This window comes from Numida meleagris, chromosome 1, assembly GCF_002078875.1.
Source record: "Numida meleagris isolate 19003 breed g44 Domestic line chromosome 1, NumMel1.0, whole genome shotgun sequence".
NCBI lineage: Eukaryota > Metazoa > Chordata > Aves > Galliformes > Numididae > Numida > Numida meleagris.
In genome coordinates this window covers 55,892,408-55,903,906 of record NC_034409.1, presented here as the reverse complement: position 1 = coordinate 55,903,906, position 11,499 = coordinate 55,892,408, and positions in this window count along the sequence as shown.

Sequence of the window (11,499 nt, the reverse complement as noted above, 5' to 3'; positions counted from 1 at the left end):
TTGGGCTGCCAACAGAAGGAGAGGTATTCATTTCCGTTTGCTTCTGCAGTAGTTTCATTGAAATGTGTTAGCTCAGCTGTGTGCATATATGCTGATGTAATCAAGCCAGGTGCATGCATAGGATTTTCTAATAGGAGGTGGAGATGAGTCTGGATCGTGTATATAGGAGATGGAGAGCTGTGCAGAATGTTTAAAGGTCACAAGGATGCTTAACATTTTGTACCAGACATGTGAGGAGGGAAAATAGCATGGGGGCCACAGTTATTAATGCCCTGAGTGGCAAGAGGGGTATGGATTAGGCATTTAATGGTATGGAGTTCCAGATCATGTATGATGCAAGGGAGAGCGAGGGCACTCTTGGCCCCTTTGTGAGTTTAGGCAGGAAAGGTTGTGGGGACATTGACTACTTAGAGGAAAGGCAGAGAACAGAGTAAGAATTAGCTAGGGAACATTTTACTGTACCACTTGGATCTGACTCGGCTTTTTAGTAGGCAAATGTGTTTACTAGGTCATGTTACTTCCACCAGAACAGACCCAGAAGAAGCTCTTGTAAAATAGTTGGTTTTGTTGCTGTTTTTTTTAATCATACAAATACTGTATTCAGTCTGCTGTTTTTCAAGGGAATGTGGTTTTCCTTTGCCTTCTCAAAATCAAAAAGAGAGAGATAGGACAAGGGTGTACAAGAGTACATAGACAAACAAGGCTGAGCTTACAGAGAAATCTCTCCAGCTTGATTCTTGTCACCAGAGACTTGTATATAGTTAAACTTTCTAGACAGCCTCTCAGATTGTATAAGTGAAAAAGATACTACATAAACTGCCAGCATTTTTCTCTTTTTCACTTTGAGAATCACCCTTGTGGGACAGTTGTAAAGAATTTAGTGGGGTTGGCTCTAATATGTTGCTGCAGATAGTACTCTAAAAATACAGACAAGGAGGAAGTGTTGCTCTTTTTTTTCTGCTTTTGTTTTTAAACAGTTATAGGATTCTACAAAAGGGATAAAATTATTTTAAAAGTTTTGTAGGGTACTGTGGAAAATCTTTCAGTTTTCATTGCATTCTATGAAACTTTTACTGTAGTGGAAATACTGTCAAGTATTTTCAGTGGAAGTCGGTATGTGTTTTTAGGTCTTGCCAAAAATTCACTGGATTTTGTACTTCATCCCCAACCTTCCATTATGATGATAACTACAGACTGCTTCACTTTTGCTTTCTTAACAATAGCTCACTGCTTTGACTGAGACTGACTCTATCCCTAAAAGAAATGAGAAGTTGCTGTGGCTCTGGGAAGCTTGTTTAACTGAGTACCTGTTCCTTGATAGAATAATTGAGCAAGGCAGTGAGTTCGTATGCCTCCTGACTGGTCACCAAGCGTGCTGCAATTCCACTGAATATCTTCTTTGACCAACTTTCTAGGTCACAGCTTCAGACTCTTGATATTGTCAGCTCATGAATGGCCTCAATTAGGGATCGCAGTGGAAATGGTCATTTGGATAGACATCCTTTTTTTCAAGTTTTAGTAAATTTCAGGATTTGTGAGTATTTTCATGAAATTCAAATACAGTTATTTTAGCATCCAGCTGATAAGGACTCTGAGATCGGATTGTTCCAAAGAAGTGAAGTTTGATATACTATGTAATGGGCATGAAAAGAACTATCCTTATGTTGTTTAGATCAAGAAGCTGCCACACAAGTGCTTGTCTCTGACTTCCATCAAGGATACGGGGCAATGCATGGCCTCCCATAGGGCTCTGCCAGTAAGTCATGTAGGCAAGCCCTAGCTCTTACCTAACCCACATCAGCTCTCTTTTGTTCACCCGTGGGATTACTCAAAATCAACTGAATTATGCAACAAAAGCTGATTGAAGTCTTTATTGGAAAATCCAATATTACAGGCCTTTGCATAACAATTCCAGGATTAACATTTCCCTCCATCTTCCAAGAAATTCGATAGTTAAAGATTATGACACCTCTCCAGAGTGACTTTTCCAGATCAGTGACCATTCCCTAGGAAGTTTTTCTCTGTCACCAAATGTTTACAGTGACTTTGGAAACAGTTTCTTCAGTTGCTTTTTATCTACACCAATATATTACCGATGTTGCTTCCAAGATCAAATCTATACCAACATCTAGATTAATGAGAATCACTGGTAACTTCTTAAGCAAATGATCTGCTAATGACAATCTTTATTAAAGTCACTTGGAGGAGAACAATACCATAGTCATACACATACACATTCTGCAGCTGTGGAAAAAAAAGGCTCTTCTCAGCATTCTTCTTGATGTATAATTTTTGTAGCCAAAAACTAGAGTGGGAAAGGAAAAGATAACATCTGAGTTGAGATGACCAAAGTACATAGAGAGAACAATTTAGTCTCTTAAAACAATACAAGAAGTTAGATTCCAGTAGTAATTCAAGTGAAGGCAGGGGGTTGGGCCACATCCAGATATCTATGCAGTCTCAGTGACCCAAGCTATCACATGCGATATACCTCACTTCTTTATTTGCTTGTTTATTCTGAAGGACTACAAGGACACTTGATGTGATAAAACGGACAATGTCCTGAGTTCAGCTGGAGAGAGTTAGGATATTATCTTTCTGGAGCTTCTCCCTGAGTAATGATGATACCCGTTTTGGGGTTAATTTTCTGTTGAATAAGCATGTCAGGTTTTAAGGCACTGATCCAGACTGTAAACAAGTCAGTCTCTTTGGAGCCTGCCTTGGCAGCTCTGCTGAGGTTACTATTTGTATTAAAATATTTGCTAACCTATTCTTCATAAAGCCAGGTATATTTCTGTGAAAAGGAGAGGGAATGTTGACATCTATCCTCATGCCAGCAGCAGCAATCATGTTAACGTTGTTATTTCAGCTAACCCTCCCTCATGCTGATGCACTGAATAAGGGACTGCTGAAGTTCTGGCCCAGGGCTGTTTCCATTTCTTCTCTGTAGTCACAACTCTGAGTATCTGTGCAGAAGACAAGCAGCTCAACTCCATATATGATCTTTCCAGTGGCACCTTACTGCTGAGAGAAATCTGTGATAGAAAGCTCTGGAATGTAAATTTTATATGAGGTAGAGGTTTTCATATGTTGCTGACAAGCAATTTAAAACACTAAGGAGAGTTCAAGAGGAAGTTAAGTGGTCCATGTAGATATATGGATACTAGAATAATTTGGATGCAGGATAGACAAGGAATTCATCCCAAGCTGTTTGGAGCTGTGGCTACATTTTGGTTCTCAGTTTGTACAGTTTTCTATAGCAAGACTGGCCCCAACTATAATAGATCATTGTAATGGCTCCGTTCATATTACGAGGTTGGGGAGTGAAAAGCAAACAATCTAAACAATGTAAGACAACCACAATTTCTTCAGTTGTTTTTATAGGTTACCCATAAAATTGTGGGCACTTTTCAGGCATAGAAAAAGCATAGGCTTGGATTTAGATCTTATAAACCAAGACTCCAGCCCAGCAATGCTTGCACTTCAAAATTCCCATTGACAGTACTAGATCTAGGATAAAATGCAGGCAGTTCAGGACTATATATGCTCTGAAATTAAAGGAAGTGTTTGTAAGAAGAAAAAGGATTAGCTTTTGGGGGACAGAAGGTTTCCATCCCTTCTGTAATGATGTACAGTCTGAAGACATAGGAGATTTTATCTGGTTGGGGTTTCTTGCCTTTTGATTTGCCATTGGGTAGTTAGTGATATCTTTACTCTGCTTAGGTTTCCTATTGTCCATTTCTTTTCATTTGATACATGGTCCAAATTACGATGAAGAAATATTAGAAATAATCAACGTTTATGCTTAACAACAAAAACTAGTGTTAAATCAGACATTGATCCTATTGCTTGATTCTTGAATGATGGGAGATATACAACTATAAGTTAGATAACTTTTACGTTGAAATAAGTAAGATTTTCAAAGCATGTGAGTCTGGCTTCATTCTGCTCCCACAAAAGCAAATGGTTAAAGCTTGCACTTACTTCAGTAGGAGCAAAGGTAGATAAATGATGAGTACATTTGGGAGCGTTCCCTGTTAAGCAATTAGGATTCAGCATTCTGCTGGCCAGATTCTCAAGTGTTTTATCAACTACTGAAAGCTGATATGCATTCACTTCACTGAGCGTAGCTGGATCAATTTATATCTGACCTTCTCTTCTGGGAATTCCTAATGGCAATATTGATGTAGCTATGATGATCTAAGAATACAGCCAAAACTGGTTTTGTGTGAAGAGATTTTTTATTCCATACTCTATTGCTGGAAAAACAAATAATCTTCAGGGCATATAAAATTCCTTTTTCCATTCCAGACCTGAAGGTTGACCCTTATTTCTGAAGGCATGTTTGTTTTTTTCTAAGGTATTAGCTGGATTGAAGGAAGACATCATCTTTCTCCATAAACCTAGATGTGGAAATCTCTGCAAGACATGATTGTCTGTTGCAGCTCTTTCTCAGGAATCTGTCTAGCACAGGACAGGCTGTTTTTTTTTTTTTTTTTTTTCTCCACTCACTATTCACTGCTGCTAATTTCTGCCCCTTTTCTCATCCTCTTCCCACTTCTGCCCGTTCCCATCCATTATGGCTCACTTCCTGTAATCATCATGCTTAACTCATATTTAACTTTTTCCCTTATTTGGTGGTGTGTATGGGCTAGCTCCACAAAAGACAAAGAACTCCATGATATCTTTATTATTGTGTTTTGACATTTCTTGATTCTCATGTAATTGTAGGCTGAGTTACTTCGATATGGGCCTGATCCAACATCTTAGTATTTTATTGTTTTGTATACTGTCAATGTTAAAAGTGCCTTCTTTTATTTTAAAGTGACAAACTTCCCTTGTTTTCCCATCTTGTTTTCATTAGATTTTCTTGACAGTAGGTCAGGTTAGGTGCTTTGCCATCTCTGCTGCTTCTGTCATCTCCTAATGCTGACACTGACTTTTTCAGAGGAAGTTGTTCTTATCTTTGAGCTTTCAGAGCAATATTTGTATGTGAGGTAAATTTTTTTTTTCTCACTGTCTTTTTTCTGTCTCTGCTTCTTGTCTTTTTCATTTGTCTTTGGCTTTTGTCTGTCTTGTTTTTTTGGCTCAGCTGTTCAGTAGCAGAGGCAAAGTTATTGTTAGCTCTGGCTGAGAGAAAATAAAAGATGGAGATATGGTTCTTTCTTCCATGGTTTCATTTCCTGCAAGATCCTTCTGATTTTGAATCCTACCCTGACTTTTTCAAGCATGAAATTAATCCACCTGAAGTTGCACAGGCAGATTTCCATGTCAGGCTACTTTTTTTTCCAGAAAACTTGTCTGATATTAGGAAAAGCATTTGTGAGATGCGGAGACATTTTAAAAAGAGGGGTGACCTCATGTTTTGGATAATTTCCTAAGGTTTAGTTTAAATAAATGTTATGGCTCAAAACTGTCTTGACCAAGAAACTCCAAATTTCGTTTACTTTGTTGTCCCTGGCAAGGGTAGATAGTTTGGACTCATTTGGGAGGTGGGGGTGTGGGGGGGGTTATAATTTTGATATTAGTAACAACAATGTCCACAATGATTAGAAACATGGCATTTTTCTGAATACCACATTCTAGCTTGTGCATTGTTTATAAACCACATGGCAACAGCCTTTGTGCTCTTTAAGCATATGCAATAGTACACACTCTTTAGGAAGCACATAGCCAAAGGCTACCAGATGCCTCAACAGTTGCTATTCTATCCACCAAGTGGGATTTGAGACGTACCCAGTTTGAAGAATCTTCTGATCTCTGCAGGAGTTTCTATAGCGTCTGTCAGCTTCATGGCCATTCTCAGGATTCTTCTGGCTGTGAAGACCACTTGGTGCCTCTCTGGGCATATCCCAAAAGTGAGGTCTCAATACACCCTGCTTCTAGTCTACCCATGCACATGAGTATGGGGTATACATTAACTACAGTTATTAAAGAAGCACTTAAGCATTTCTCTAAAACCCAAGAATGTCAAAACGTGAAAGTTCCCTAATCAAGGATTAAGGTCAAGAAAAAAGCAGTAGTTAAAAGACCAGGCGGGGATGTGGAAGTTATTATGAAGAAAAAAAGTAACCTTGAAGGAATGTCATAATTTAAACTCAGTTAGTGGCAAATAAGCAAATACAAAATTATGTAAACAGCCCCTAAAGATGTAGATAGATAAAATGATTTTATTCTGCCTGAATCTTAGTACATTCAAAGGCAAATGGGCCTGTGATGTAAGCCCGGCAAAGCCTTTAAATATCCTGGTCCATAATTACTGGAGACACAAGTCTGATTTTTGGGGTGTTCTGCTCTTAATCAGAAGTTACGTAGGTCAGGAGGGTACTCTACTAACTGGTATTACTATGGCACATACTGGAACAGCTGAAGAGTGAGCTTTGATTTTGCCGACTTCAAGGCAGCACACTTGGCCTCAAGCTGCAAATGAGTGCCAGCAGGGAGAAGGAGTCTGGTCATGGCAGTGGGAAAAGCAACACAGGCTGCAAAACCTTCACAAGTTGGACAAATTAGCTCCTACTAAGCTCATTGCTGACACAGTAAGACAGCTACTGGTGCTCAAGCAAGGTTAGGTAAGGTAAGTCTAAGTTATACAACCATTCTGTCTGTCACGTAGAGAAGTGCTGAAACATTTTGAAATTCCTCTAATACCAATACATTTATTCACAGTGAGGCTGGGATGCTGTATGACCTAATAAAGCTGTGGGGTGTGGTCAACACACCAGAGGGATGAGATTCCATCCAGAGGGACCATGCTTGAGCAATGGGCCCAGGTGAACCTCATGAGGTTAAACAAATCCAAGTGCAAGTTCTTGCACTTGGGTCAAGGTAACCCCATTACCAGTATAAACTGGGGGATGAAGGGATTAAGCACAACCCTGCTGATATACATCTGGGGGGTACTGGTGGTTGGGAAGCTGGACATGACCCAGCAATGTGCCCTCACAGCACAGAAAGCCAACTGTACCCTGGGCTGCACCCAAAGAATTGTGGCCAGCAGGGTGAGGGAGGTGATCCTGCCCCTCTGCTCTGTGCTGGTGAGGCCTCACGTGGAGTACTGCATCCAGATGTGGAGTCCTCAGTACAGGAGAGACACAGACCTGTTGGATAGTGTCTAGAGGAGGGCCAGAAAAATGATCCCAGGGATGGAACACCTCTCCTATGAGGACAGGCTGAAAGAGCTGGGGCTGTTCAGCCTGGAGAAGAGAAGGCTGCGAGGTGACGTGATAGTGGCCTTTCAGTATCTGAAGGTGAGCTACGTGAAAGAAGGGGATGGACTCTAGCATGGTCTGTGGTGATAGAACAAGGGAAAATGGTTTCAAGCTCAAACGGGAGATTTAGGTTACATATAAGGAAAAAAAAATCTTCTACGGTGAGGGTGGTGAGGTGCTGCAGCAGGTTGCCCAGAGTTGTGGTGGATGCCCTGTCCCTGGGCAACCTGATCTGGCTGTGGTGTCCCTGTTCATTGCAGGGAAGTTAGACTAGATGACCTTTAAATGTCCCTTCCAACTCTAAGGATTCTATGATAAAACCAGATTCTAGACCGGGAAATCAGTAAAACCATACGATCCAGACTGATCTAGAGTTCAAATACAGTAATGAGATCAAACTTGCAAAAAACCACTCCCCAAAAAGAAGACAAACACATCTACAAGATACCACTTCGAAAACTTTCTTTTTGAACATTGTAGCAGTCACAGGGAAAGTAGCAAAACTGCTTCTGCACCCAGGATGGTGCAATGCTGGATACATGTACAGACTAGGGGATGAGAAGCTGGAGAGCCACTTCCAAAAGAGCCATCCTGGAATGCCTCAGGCCCAGCAGTCAGTCAGGTGAGAGGAGGAACTGTCTCACTTCTGCTCTGTGCTACCTAGCCTCACTGAGCACTGGGCGCATCTTAGGCACCACAATATAAGGACATAAAGCTACTATACAGTGTTTGAAGAACGGCTATGAAGGCAGAGAAGGGTCTGGAGGGCAAGGTGTATGAGGAGCAGCTGAGGGCCCTTGGATGGCTCCGCCCAGAGCAGAGGAGCTGAGGGGAGGCCTCATGGCGGCTGCAGCTCCTCACAGGGAGCGGGGAGTAGCGCTGAGCTCTGCTCTCTGTGACAGCGACAGGGCCCGAGGGAACGGCATGGAGCTGTGTCAGGGGAGGGGCAGCTGGGGGTTAGGGACAGGTTCTGCACCAAAGTGCAGTGGGCATGGGACAGGCTGACCAGGGTAGGGGGCGTGGCCCCGAGCCGCCAGAATTCAAGGAGCATTTGGACACTGCTCTCAGACTTATGGCTTAATTTTTAGGTAGGTCTGTGGGCCCCTTCCAACTCTGGATATTCCATGATTATATGATTCTATGGATATGAAATGCTGTTTCTGAAATCCCTTGCAGAGCTGTGAATTGATGAGGAAGATAAATCTTTTTATTGTGAAGCATCTGTAATTTTCTATTTCAGGGCTAATATCAGTGTATAACTCTTAAAGAATGAGAAACAAATTTAATAGACTAATGAAGTGAGCAGTTAGTACCTCTGCAGTAGTGCAGTCCTTGTGCAGTCCAGTGATTAGTTTTGGGATAAGTTTTTCCAGGCAAAAGCTAAACAGTGTTGATAATGCTAAGTTCATTGTTTGAGAACAACCAACAATATTTTACCTTTATGAATGATGGACTTGGATCTGCTAGAACACAAAATATATCGCTTATAAAAAAATAAATAAATTGCAACTTTGTTTACTGTCTCTTTCAAGCAACATCAGAAAACAACAGCACCCCTCTGAGGGGAAAGAGTTGTTGTCTAGAAAAGAAAATACTTTTGTAGGACAAGGGGTCTCTAGCCAAATATGACCATAGTCAACATGTTTCCTTGAGTACTTCACAGTTAAGAAATCTCATTGAAAGTTCAAAGGACTGGATTAAATTCCTTTTAGATTTCCTGTGATAATCTCAGTTGGATCATCTGCTCTTACGTGTTAGAGCTCAACAATGTCTGACTCTGTTAAGAAAAAATGACATTTATTAGACTCAGCTTTCCTTCACAGACCTTCCTCATCTGGCTGGGAAAATATGCCATTAAAAAGTCTGTCTTGCAGCTAAAAAGAACTTTGTATAGAGAACAACAACAACAAAAAAAGAATGGAATGCATTAGCCTTTTACACCTTTTACATTAAAAAAAAAATTGATTTTTCTCTGCATTCATTACAATCCACTTAGCTTATTCTGCAATTTCAGTTTCCAGCTTTGCATTGCTGCAGGATCTGGTTTGAAGCACTGTTTATCCAAATTATCCAAATTTTTACCAGAACTCTCAGGAGAGTTGTGTGCCAGTCTGAAGGATTATGAAATATAATCTGGTAAATCTTAAGAGTCAGAGTCCTTGGATATAGGCTTTTATTTCAGAAGATTTGCTTTGTGGATACTGAAGGATAAAACAAAGGTACTAGTCAAATGGACAGAACAGTTATTCTTTGCATTTATTCTTCAGATTTTTATTTGCTTTCTCCATTAGCTATTTTTAAGAACATCTGTCGTTTAGGAATGGATCTTATATGTTTCTTGTGTTAAAATTTAAGTAGACAAGTACTAAATATTCAGCTAATAGAGATCATCCTACTCCTACTGATATTAAATTTACATAGCTAATGGATCTGGTCAGGTCTGTGTAAGTCAATGGAAGTTTTCCTGTTGAATTTAGTGGGCCAAATTTAACTGAATTTTATAAATATGTCAACGACTATATTTCAAAATTGTGACCTTGGTAAAAGCTTTGAATTGATAAAGGAAATGAGCTTGTGATGTATTTTTCCATGTAGTGAAAATGCATACATTGTCCTTTTGTTTGATTTGTCTGTTTTCATGGAGTATTTGTGGATCTTGAGAGAAGTCCATAAATGTGAGTAGTCTGGTAGCTATGCAAATGTAATTATCTCTTTTGGGGTAGAGCTTTTTGTTTTCTCCATCTGTAATCCAGAAGTTCTCTTATAAGGATTTACCTATATGCCAGAGGCAAGGGTTGCTAATTCTGTCTATTAGCAGAATGTGCATTTTGCTTGAGTTAGGTTAAGTGACTGATAGTGATCTGTAATGACTCAAGCACAAGTATGGAAGAACATTTGTGCTATCTTCCCTGAAAAGAATCCTTTGCTGATTTTTATAGATTTCATTCAGAACCCAATAAGAGAACTCTTCAGTTCCATTAGAGAGGGAGAAGGATTTCCAAGAAAAAGGAAAATTTGAATATCTGCATTTTCAGCAGTGACTAGTATTGATTATTTCTCAGTTTTGAAATTCACAAGCAGAGAATTCATAGGAAACTTTGGAAGGAAATCCAAATGAAAAGAGGCCCCAGTTTCAGGTTGTTGGTACTTTCTGCATTTTAAACTCCTCTTTTGAAGTATATCCAGACAGGCATCTGAATCACTAGTTACTTTAGAATTCTCAGGCTCATTCTTTTATTTATTCCTCATCTTTTTCTCTTTTCCTCTTCCCTTTTGTATTAAGGTCAAATCCTGCATCTCCTAATGCCAATAATAAAACTCCCATTGATTTCAACATGAGCAGGAAATATGCAGTTTGCTATTTACCACAACCACCACAATGAATCTCTGGGAAGAATTCATTTATATTCATTCCAACAATGCCATGAAAAATGGGCTCTTGCTATTTTATCGCATCCAAACTGTTGCTCTAACTCTAACATCCTAGCTGTTGCTAACAAGTCAGTGATGATTTGTAAACCAACAATTTATGGTAACCACATTCCATCCCCATTATGATGTGTGGTTTGGAAATGGAAAAGTAATCAAGACCTCCTGTTAAGAGACTTTACTTCAGTTGAATGTTTCTGTAAATAAAAGCATTTTAAAAGGATCATTGCTATACGTTTCTAACTCCAAATTGTTTGTCTGATCTAGGCCCCCATCTATGCTCCATATTCTGCCAGGCTCTGTATGTCAGGAGAGTGAGTTCCCCAACAGTGGCATGAACATTTTGGCAAAATCATTTCCATCAATATAAGTATTTTCACTCAATTAGCTAGTTTCACTAGACTTGAACAACAGTTCCATTTCTTGGAGAGAGCTATGTCCATTCCTTGGAATACTTTATAATACTTTATCAGCAGACTGTGAGGGTGCACTGACATAAATAAAGGCCTCCTACTACAGTTACAGTAATAGATGAAGAATTATAGTCAGACCATGGTATGTAGTAATGCCCTTGGGAACTGAGAGCCTGTGTAATTTTGTGCAACATTTTGTCTTGGTCGTAAGGATTGTGGGCAATTGCTATGACACTAAGAAGGACTTTCCAGCACTTTGCTGGGAGACCACCTAGAATTACTGGTAAAAATGCTCGAACAAGAGAATTTTGTCCCAGTACTAGGTTCTGGTACCAAATAATACTTGAAAATATTCTTTTGATCTCTTTGACACTAATACACTCTATCTTTCCCATATCAGAAGCCTAGCAGCCTGCGTTTGAGGTTAAAGACACTATTTCTGGTAG